Genomic DNA, 11,638 nt, shown 5'->3' with positions numbered 1-11,638 from the left:
TTCCCTCAGTGAGCAAATAAATGAGCCTTTTAACGAATCTTATGAAAAAATGAGTTAAAATAATACATGCCTATTATAATAGGGGAACATCCGAGATACATAAAGAAGAGATGACATAATATCTCTGATATTATCCAACTATAGGCCCATTGCTCTGAGGAAATCAATGTTAAGAAGCAGGTGGGAGTTTCTTGGCAAATTCCTTCAAACTCGTATGAACAAATGCAAATACATGGAGACAAGTATATGGGGCATGTATCTGTTCTGACAACAGTGGGATCATGTTATAGCTATTGCTCAGCAGTTTGCTTTTCATAGTTAACCATAACAATGGACATTTCCCACCTTTGCCAATACTTATCATATATATATGTATATATATGATATATATCTCATGTCTATATCAAATATATTGTGATATATAGATGCATGTCAATATGTCAATTATATCTTAATACATATAAATATATTATAGAGATAAACCACCCCTGTTTAGCCTGTGCAAAACTCCAGGATAATTTAGCTGCATAGCTACTCAAAACTCCCTCTATCACAAAGAATTTCCAAACTGCATACCAAGCAAGGCAGAACAGATTATGATTAACTCAAACACTTAAATGCGTTCATGTCTAGAGAACTCAAAGAACTAGACCTTATAGGATCTAGAACCAGAAATGCCATTTGACCCAGCAATCCCATTACGGGGCATATTTCCAAAGGATTATAAATCATTCTGCTATAAAGACACATACACACGTATGTTTATTGCAGTACCATTTACAATAGCAAAGACTTGGAATCAACCCAAATGACCATAAATGATAGACTGGATAAAGAAAATGTGGCACATATACACCATGGAATACTATGCAGCCATAAAAAAGAATGAAGTCATGTCCTTTGCAGGGACATGGATGAAGCTGAAAGCCATCATCCTCAGCAAACTAACACAAGAGCAGAAAAACAAACGCTGCATGTACTCACTCATAAGTGAGAGTTGAACAGTGAGAACACATGGACATAGGGAGGGGAACATCACACACCCACACACTGAGGCCTATCGGGGGCTGAAGGGGCAAGGAGAGGGAAAGCATTAGGACAAATCTAATGCAGGCGGGGCTTAAAACCTAGGTGACGGGTTGATAGGTGCAGCAAACCACCATGGCACATGTATACCTATGTAACAAACCTGCACATTCTGCACATGTATCCCAGAACTTTAAACTAAAATAAAAATTAAAAAAGTAAAAATTAAATAAATAAATACATAAATTAAAACTAGATCTTGTAAAATATTGAAGTTAGAGTCAGGGCACTTCCACCCGGAACAATTTCTGCTGCACTAGCAAGGTCACACGACATGGATCCCTATTAGTATCTTTTTATGAAGGGATTTGTCTTTGGCATGTTGACATTATTCTAATTCAGTCATTCACTACTTGATAGACAGCTTATTCATTTTCAGTTTTCTTGCCGTGACAAACAAAGCTGTAATAAATATCCTGGAACATATGGTTTTTCATAATGCTGCTGTTATTTTCACAGGAAAGATTTCCAAACTGAAATTCCTGTGCCAAAGAGAATGGATTTTTTTTATTTCATAGAGATGTTCAGATTACATCCAGAGAGGATGCAGCAATTCACTGCTTCAGAAGCCAGGTAACAGAACACCTGCTTCCCCACACTCCTGACAGCACAAAATGGGATCTCTCCCCACTTCGTTTCTTTTTAGTTTTTTCTTCTGTCAATTTGATGATTAAAAATGTATTTTCTAGAGAAATAGGAATGCTTTTATATTGCTGGTGGGAATTTAAATTAGTTCAACCGTTGTGGAAGACAGTGTGGTGATTCTTCAGGTATCTAGAACCAGAAATACCATTTGACCCAGCAACCCCATTACTGGGTATATACCCAAAGGAATATAAATCATTTTACTATAAAGACACCTACACACGTATGTTTATTGCAGCACTATTTACATTACCAAAGACATGGAATCAACCCAAATACCCATCAATGATAGACTGGATAAAGAAAATGTGGCACATATATACCATGGAATGCTATGCAGCCATAAAAAGGAATGAGGCCATGTCCTTTGCAGGGACATGGATGAAACTGGAAGCCATCATCCTCAGCAAACACACACAGAAGCAGAAAGCCAAACACTGCATATTCTCACTCATTAGTGGGAGGTGAAAAATTAGAACACATGGACACAGGGAGGGGAACAACACACACCAGCACCAGTCAGGGGGTGGGGGGTGAGGGGAGGGAGAGAAACAGGACAAATGGCTCATGCATGTGGGGCTTAACACTTAGATGACGGGTTGATAGGTGCAGCAAACCACCATGGCACACATACACCTATATAACAAACCTGCACGTTCTGCACTTGTATCCCAGAACTTAAAGTTAAAAAAAAAAAAAAAAAAAGGATTCTCCTGGTTTAATTTTACTTACTTGACTTCTAGAAAGTGTGAGTATCTTTTTATATGTTTATTGGATATTTAAATTGTATCGTCTATGAATCACTTCTGCCCTTTTTCTTATGTGTTTTCTCTTACTGATTTAGAGAAATTCTTTCTATTGTGAATATTAATAGTTTTGTCTGTCATATCTGTTGAAAATATATTTCCCATTTCTTAGTATTTTTATTTACTGTTTGTTCATTTGTTTGCCATGAATTTTTAAAAGTATTTATGTACCAAGACAAATATATCTTTCTGATTTCTGAGTTTACTGGTTTGTTTGAGAGCACTTCACCATTCAAAATTTGCTCTCCAAAGTTTTATTCTAATCATTTGTTGTTTTCTGATATTAAATATTTGTTATTTTTGTATATGGTAGGAGAAAGGGCTCTAGCTTTGAGTTTCTTATCATTCGTCTCCATATATATATAATATATTAATTTGATCTATATTTAAATATATACTTCTACCTATATTCATCTGTCTATCAATCAATCAATCTATCTATCTATCTATCTGTAGATAGAGTGAAAATGCCATCTATCTTAGTCTGTTTTCTATTGCTGTAAGAGAAGACCATAGACTTGTTTTCTAAGAAAAGTTATTTCATCACGTTTCTGGAGACTGGGAAGTTCAAGAGCATGGTTCAGGTACCTGGTGAGGACTTTCTTGCTGCATCATAGCAGAGCAGAGTGCATCACATGGCAAGAGGGCAGAAGCAAGAGAGTCAGAGAGTGCTCGCTTTTATAAGAAAGCCACTCCTGCAATAATGAACCCACTCCTGTGACAGCAGCATTAATCTATACATAAGAGCAGGGAGATTAAGTTTCCAACACAGGAATCTTTGGGAGATACATTCAAACTATAACACCATTTTTGCCATGGGTCAAAGTGTCATATATATTTAGATCTGTTTCTGAATTCTTCAGGCTGTTCCACTAATCACTTTATTTCTGTCACCAATTAAAATCTTAGGAAAGCTTTAATAGCCAATAAGCCAGGTTTTTACTTATTAGTATTCTTTATTTTTTCATTATGTTCTTAGATTATTTTGGATATCTATGCTTCAATACTAATTTTTAAATTATTTTTATCCAGTTTATTACCAAAAAGTTAACATTCTAATTGGAATTTTGCTAATTTTGAAGTATTGACCTATTTATGATACCATGTCTTCCCATCTAGCCCCTGATTTACTTGTTCCTTATTATTTATCAAGAAGATATTAAGGTTTTTTTTTTTTTTTAAATAAAGGTCCTGTGCCTTTTTGTTAACTTTTTGGATACAACTATGAAAAAAAAAAAATGTATTCTATTTTAAAGTCTATTTGTAGCTGTCTGTTACCAGAAGGAAAAAACTACTGGGCTTTGTATGGTTACCTTACATCCAGCTGCCTCGCCAAATAATGTTAGTAATTCTAGATGTTTCTTAAGTTTACTGCTTATACTATTTGTATGTATAATTTTGCTTCTTTCATGTTCATACTAACTATTGAGTTATTGTTTTTTCATATTTTATATTTATTATTATATCAGCTATAATGATTACTGTGTTATAACTTCAAGAACAATATTGACTAGTTGCACTAGGAGTGGGCATATCTGTCTTATTAAATTTAAAATGGCTTCAGCATTTCACAATTTAGTATCATTTGTCAATTGGGTTTTGTGACTTTATTTTATTACGTTTAAACAATGTATTTCCATTCCTACATTACTAAAAATTTATAAAATTTATGTTAGGAATGACGGCTGTGTTTTATTAAATGAATTTATGAGATTTGGAGCTAAAAACATGTACTTGTCTTTTCCTGCATTGATATACGGAATTATGTTACTAGGTCTTCTAACACTAAACCATCCTTGCATTGCTAGAATGAATTCTTCTGAGCATGACACAGTCTTCTTTCAATATACAGCTAGATTTGATTTTCAATATTTTATTATTTTATATCTAGATTTAAAATAGAAATGCATTTGTAGTTCTTGTATCTTTTATACTATCTTTTCAGAGTTTGATATTGGAGTTATTCTAAGATAAACTGCATTAGAGACATCTCCATGATTTCTGTGGATTAGAGTGGATTAACATAGGAATAGCCAATTTTTTAGAAGTTTGAGTTAATTCAATTATAACAGCATCTGAGTCTGAACCTTTGTGTTAAGTATAGAAATCAGCATCTCCCATATCATCCATGACAAATAACCTCTTAAGGTTTTCTGCACCCTCATGGAGTAATTTTAAGAGTTAATATATTGGTAATCCATTTTCTTTTGATTGCCAGAAGTATTTGATGGAATTATTTATTATATTCTAATGTACTTAATTTCTTCCAAATCTCATTTCAAATATTATTTTTTTGTCTCTTTTTTTCCCCTAAATCAGGATTGTCAAGGTTTTATTTTTACTTATTTGAGGGTTTTGGTTGGTTTTTAAAAAAGTAAAACCTGTTGTCCCAGCTACTTGGGAGGCTGAGGCAGGAGGATCACTTGAGCCCAGGAGTTAGAGTCTGTAGTGTGTTATAATCACACCCGTGAGTAGCCACGCCATTCCAGCCTGTGCAACATAGCAAGACTCTCTCTAAAAAAATAAATAATTAACTAAAAGTAAATTAAGAAACAAGTATTTGTTGTAATTTACATTTTCTAAAAAATATTTATTTTTATTAATTTCAACTACCCTTATCCATCAGCCTACTTTCTTTTGGTCCATTTTCCTGATGTTTTAACATTTCTTAATGTTGGACTGTTGCGCCAGCTGAATATGTGGAAGGCAGGAGCCTGGAGGCCAAGCTTAGCTGCCCTCCATGCTCCCTTTACGTCTTCCCTCTGTGTGCCTATCCACAGTGAATCACGCATGAGAAGGCAGACTGAAGAGAGCAGAGGACCCAGCCTGGAGGAATAGAGTCTAGAAGGGATCCCATGATCAGTTAGTCATCATCAAAGGTCCCTGCAAGTCACACATTCTAATTGATGTTTTTAGTAATGGCTCACTAGCAACCCTTCCCCTGACAACTAGTAAAAAGCAAACAAAATATTTTTGAAAGCTTTTACAGACATAGAAGGCACAGAAACAGTACAAAAGTAACAAGCACTTGAGAATGCAAGATTGCAGAAAGAAGGGACGCATAGAATTCCATATTCAAGCAATTATTCCTCTTGAGGGATTTGCTGATTAACAAACTGCAATTAGGTCAGAAGCTGAGAAACTGACACTCTTACTGAGGTGGGAGACCAAATTGGAGTTGAGAACCCAGCAAACAAGAGAGATTGAAAGGGATATTTCAGATTCTTCATGGGACTCCCCAAGATTCCTAAAGGACTGCATCCAGGAATGGATTAGAAATAAATCAGAACTCAAAGGACTATGACGTCACCTAAAGGCTCAAATGATATCTACAGCTTTTTTTTTTTTTTTGCAACGCCCATCATTCAATCAATTACCTCTCATACCACAAATAAGACCACATGACCCCCAAAAGTGTGAGCATTAAACAGACCCACAGGAAATTACAGATATTAGAGGCATAAGACAGTTTTTAAAGTAATTATGATTAATATGTTCAAGAAATGAGATAGCATGTTGAAGAAACTCAGTAGAGAACTGGAAACTGATCTTTAAAAAAACAAGAGAAAGGAGGGGAAAATGTAAAAGTCAGTCGTAACAGTTTTTGCAGTACCTCTTATTTGCAGACCACGGGGTTTATATTATTGCACTCTTGGTGCGACTTATCCTATGTAGGTAATAGTTTTTATGAATTGTTTGAGTTGTGAATTTCTATACCTTCTATTAAAATGGACCTAATTTTTTAAATGAATTATAGAACTGGAATTATAAACAAAATCAATTGGGTTTAACAGTAGATTACAGAGCTGAAAGGATGAATGAAGATCAAAGCATAGGAAGGTAAAAAAGAATTTAGAACTACAGAAAGGAGCCAGAGAAACATTTAACACAGTAAAACCTTTTAATATACATGCAATCTGGATCCCAGAAAGAGAGGAGTGAGGGAGCAGGGCAAGAGTAATTTCTGATGAACTAAAAGCTCAGAATTTGGCCGGGCACGGTGACTAACAGCTGTAATCCCAGCACTTTGGGAGGCTGAAGTGGGCAGATCACTTGAGGTCAGGAGTTTGAGACCAGCTTGGCCAAAGCTGTGAAACCCTGTCTTTACTAAAAATACAAAAATTAGCTGGGCGTGGTGGTGTGTACCTGTAATCCCAGCTACTGGGGAGGCTGGGGCAGGAGAATCACCTAAACCCGGGAGGTAGAGCCTGCAGCAAGCCAAGACCACATCACTGCCCTCCAGCCTGGGCGACAGAGTGAGACTCCATCTAAAAAAAAAAAAAAAAAAAAATTAAAATATTTTAAAAATAATAAAATCTCAGAATTTGTTCTGAAATTGACAAAAGACATGAAACCACAGATTCACTTCCTCACTCATCTCTCACTGGGGGCATTAGCTCACCCAACATCCTCTTTCCCATTCTCAGGTAGGCTTGCCCTGAGGTCGGCTCGCCCTGAGGTCAGCTTTGTTCTGCCCTCTCCTCTCCACCCTGAGGAAACAGATCCGCCTTTGTAATGATCAAGCTCCATGGTCCTCAGCCTCGGAGGTTCTCAGTACTCACTGAGAATCATTTAGGACACTTTCTAAAAATACAGATCCCCAAACCCCTTCTCCACCCCTGAGATTATGATTCACCTGGTCGGGAGGTGGGGCTCTGAGTATCTGGTATTTTTTAAAGATCCCAAGATAATTCTAATGTGTAGACAGCAGCTGCTCAGCCTGGTACCAGATGAGTCCAACTCTGTGGGAAACATTAGAAAGATATTTTTTCCCCAAGTCAAGCTGAATTCTACAATTCAGACTTGCTAATTATAGAGCTGCTGTTTTTATCTCCATCTGTCTGATTCCTACTATTCTTCATTCAGCTTAGAATTCAAGAGAGAGAGAAAGGGGTATTATTTATTGGCAGTGAAAAACTTAAGGATTCACTAGTTAAAGATCCTAATCATAATTCATTTAATATGAAGAATTACTTCAATCTGACATTTTAGTCCTTAGTCTGTGTCAATGTATGTCTATTTTGATTAAAATTGTAATTCATGGCCAGGCACGGTGGCTCACACCTGTAATCCCAGCACTTTGGGAAGCCAAGGCAGGCAGATCACTTGAGGTCAGGTATTCGAGACCAGCCTAGTCAACATAGTGAAACCTCGTCTGTACTAAAAAAGATACCAAAATTAGCTAAGGGTGGTAGTGGGCACTTGTGATCCCAGCTACTCAAGAGGCTGAAGCAGGAGAATTGCTTGAACCCAGGAGATGGAAGTTGCAGTGAGCTGAGATCACACCACTGCACTCCAGCCTGGATAACAGAGCGAGACTCCATCCCTCAAAAAATACAATAAAATAAATACAAATAAAAAAATTGTATTTTACCAATTATTTTTTAATTGGTATTTGTCAAGAATGTGTAAAAATTATGAGGCCTCTGTGAAAATGGTACATAAAAAGACCAAGGGTGTCCCCATGGTGGTCCCTGTGAACTTTGTGTTCCTCTCTCTTGAGTTTTACCTGCTTTTCCTGAAAAAGAAGTCAACCACAGTAGATTAGTGGCTCTAACTGGCTGTAAAAGTATGTGGAAGATTTAGGGGGTGACCCTAGGAGACAAAAGGAAGAAGCACCACTGTATGACTACTCGACTGGGATCTACTGCTATCTCCTCCACAAAATGATAAATGTATAATGAGGATGAATGCCTCAGAATGCAGACAGATGAGCTAAACAGCAAACAAGGGCAGTGAAGAATGAGTGATAACTGAAGTGGCCCCTGGCCTAGGAGACAAGGAGACTCACTTGGCCCTGGCCCAGGCATCACTAGAAAGACAAAGTAAAAGCGATAAAGAGGGTGAAAGGTTGGAGACATGCTGGTCAAAGGGTACAAAACGTCAGACAAGAGTGCTATGGTACAACATGATGACTACAGCTAACAACAGTGTAAATTAGCCAGGTGTGGTGGCACGCACCTGTGGTCCTGGCTACTAGGGAGGCTGAGGTGGGAGGATAGCTTAAGCCCAGGAGTTTGAGGCTGCAGTGAGCCATGAGTGTGCCACTGTACTCCAGCCTGGGTGGCAAAGCAAGATCCTGTCTCAAAAAAGAAAAACAAAATGTAGTGTATACTTGAAAATCACTAACAGAGTAAATTTTAAGTGATCTCACCACACATAAAAATAAGCTCGTGAGGTAAGATGTATGATAATTAGTTCAATTTAGCCATTTAATAATGTAAACGTATTTCAAAACATCATGTTGTCCATCATAAACATGTACAAATTTGTCAATTTAAAATTTATTATTATTATTATTATTATTTGACTCACTCCATCACCCAGGCTGGAGTGCAGTGGCACAATCTCGGCTCACTGTAACCTCCACCTCCCAGGTTCAAGTGATTCCCACCTTCCAGGTTCAAGTAATTCTCCTGCCTCAACCTCCTGATTAGCTGGGATTACAGGTGCCCGCTACCACCCCCAGCTATTTTTGTATTTTTAGTAGAGATGGGGTTTCACCATGTTGGCCAGGCTGGTCTCAAACCCCTGAACTCAACTGATGCCCCTGCCTTGGCCTCCCAAAGTGCTGGGATTACAGGCATGAGCCACCATGCCTGGCCAATTTAAAATTTTTTTAAAAAAGAAAGAAATAGATGGAAAGAAGTTAAAATTAAAATCCTACTAAACTTTTTTTAACTATAAATTTCTTTCTTAGCAGTCAGTGAAAGTAAACTGGCTCAAAGCTGTGCCACAGGGGACTCCGTAGTGCCCATCCATACTTGTTAGCACCAGGATGTCACTGCAGAAGGAGCTGCTGAAACCCCACTCTTTGTGGCTCCCCATTAGCTCTCCTCTCTGGATTGTCGTGACCACTGAACAGTAGCAACCAGGATTCCCAGGAGAAAGTGAAAGATTAGGGTAAAGGAAGTGTTAAAGAATTAAGGATAGAAAATATTGTTTTGTAAATAAACAGATCTTCCCTCTGGAAAGAGTAGAGTGTATGTTGGGGTGTCATTATTTAGCAAGTATTTGGGTACCTACTGAGTGTTTTATGTAGATGTGTTATCTCAGCTCATCTTTGTGGTTACCATATACTAAAAGTGTAAATAGGTCAGGTACGGTGTCTTACACCTATAATCCCAGCACTTTGGGAGACTGAGCAAGGAGGATCACTTGAGTCCAGGAGTTTGAGACAAGCCTGAGCAAGAAGGTGAGACTCCATCTCTACAAAAAAAAAAAATTTAAAGATTGGCTGGGCATGGTGGTGTGTATCTGTGGTCCCAGCTACTTGGAAGGGTGAAGTGGGAAGATCACTTGAGCCCAGGAGGTGGAGGCTGCAGTGAGCTATATTTGCACCACCACATTCCAGTGCAGTGCTCTGGATGACAGAGCAAGACCTAGTCTCAGAAAATAAAATAATGTGTAAATAACAATATAACACTCTAATGTAGGCTATACCTGATTCTATTTAGTGACTTTCCTTTCAGTTTTCATGATAAATTAAATTACTTCAACTGAATGTTACAGTAACAAATGTTGTTGAGTTCTGCTTAGATAAAAAGCATCACATACCAGGAGCCTATAAGATCACATACATTTCATCATTTACCTGCATTTGACAAGAATGACTCTTTAAAGATAATGTCTTTTTAGCTACCAACTGGAATCATCAAGTTCATTTGCCAAAGAAGAGAGAACATTTACTTTCAAGATGTCAATCAAGATCCTTTAGCACGGATCTAAACATATAGATGCAGTGAATAACAAGTCAAGTATGTGAGTCTCGCAGCTTCACTGTGCAAAGACTCCGTTAACTTGCATGTGTAGGGGCTGCTTTTCCTTGCTTCATGGTTGCTTCCAGAACAATTCAAAAGAAACATACTCTGACACCCAAACGCCTTGGCAAGTGACATAGGTCTTTCCTGAGGATTTCTTGTGGACACCAGGGAAAGATAACACAGCAGGACTTTCCCAGTAAATCTGAAGACCCAACATCTTAGTTTGTTAGATTCAAAAGTCGAGATCCAGGTGTCAGATACAAGTTATCTACAAGTATATATAATCAAGATTAGAAAATAGACAAGTCAAATTCTTGTCCCTTAAGCTTAAAAAATGAAGATCCCTGGGTATATTAGATAACAATCATGTTTGTGTGTAACAGAAATCTTAAAATTAGAGATTTAATCGCACAAGGGTTGATTCTCACACATACAAACAATCTATAAGTAGCTAGTCCAGGGCTAATGAGGCTATTCCACAGAGCCTTCAAATGCCAGCCATCTTCCACTTTGCTGCTCTGATGTCCAAAGCTTCTAAACTCAAGGTCATCTCATGGTCCAAGAGGGCGGTAATTGGGCTTGCATTCCAACCAGCAGGAAGGAGGATATGAAAAAAAGGCACATTTCAAGGGCACTTCCTGAAAGTTCCAAATAGTACTTTCATTTATCTCTCTTTGGGCCAAAATTTATTCACATGGTTGCAAGTAGCTACAAGGGAGGCTGGGACACAGACCCGCTAGCTAGACACATTATCCAAGATTCTGTGTTAAGGAAGAAGACAATGGATTTGAAGTAATATGCAATTGAGCAGAATTCATTTTTCCCACCTATACTTTCAGCTTCCAATCAAAGCTTGGGATGGGAAGAGAGCCTTTGAGAGAAGAGGATCGGAAAGGGAAGTTGGCATGGATTTCCCAGCCTTTTGGCCAACTCTACAGGGATCAGAGTTCTGAGTCAGGTGGACTCATGCCCTGATGCTCATCTGGATGCCCTTGGAGGATACCAGTGTCCCCCATACCCTCACAGCTGGTAAATATAGTTGCATGGCAAACTGAAGCCAGTAGGCTGGAAAATGCCATTCACAGTCCCCGAGCCCCAACATGACGTGGAAAGCCCCAGCACGACATGTTTCTCCTCTGTGTCCAGAATAATGAAGAAAAGACACTGAGAGCTGAAGTCAAGACACTTAGAGATGCTAAGACCAAGGAGGTTTGCTGGGATTAACTTCATAAGATTCAAATGCAAGAGAATTATATCACCATGAAAGATAGTCTGAAAAAATTTGATAAAGATTCCTTTTGAAAGAATAACAGAAATAACTTAGAATCAGTTGAGATT

The sequence above is a fragment of the Macaca nemestrina genome, chromosome 9 (genome assembly GCF_043159975.1).
Source record: "Macaca nemestrina isolate mMacNem1 chromosome 9, mMacNem.hap1, whole genome shotgun sequence".
Lineage (NCBI taxonomy): Eukaryota > Metazoa > Chordata > Mammalia > Primates > Cercopithecidae > Macaca > Macaca nemestrina.
Note: the sequence above shows the minus strand (reverse complement) of the source record.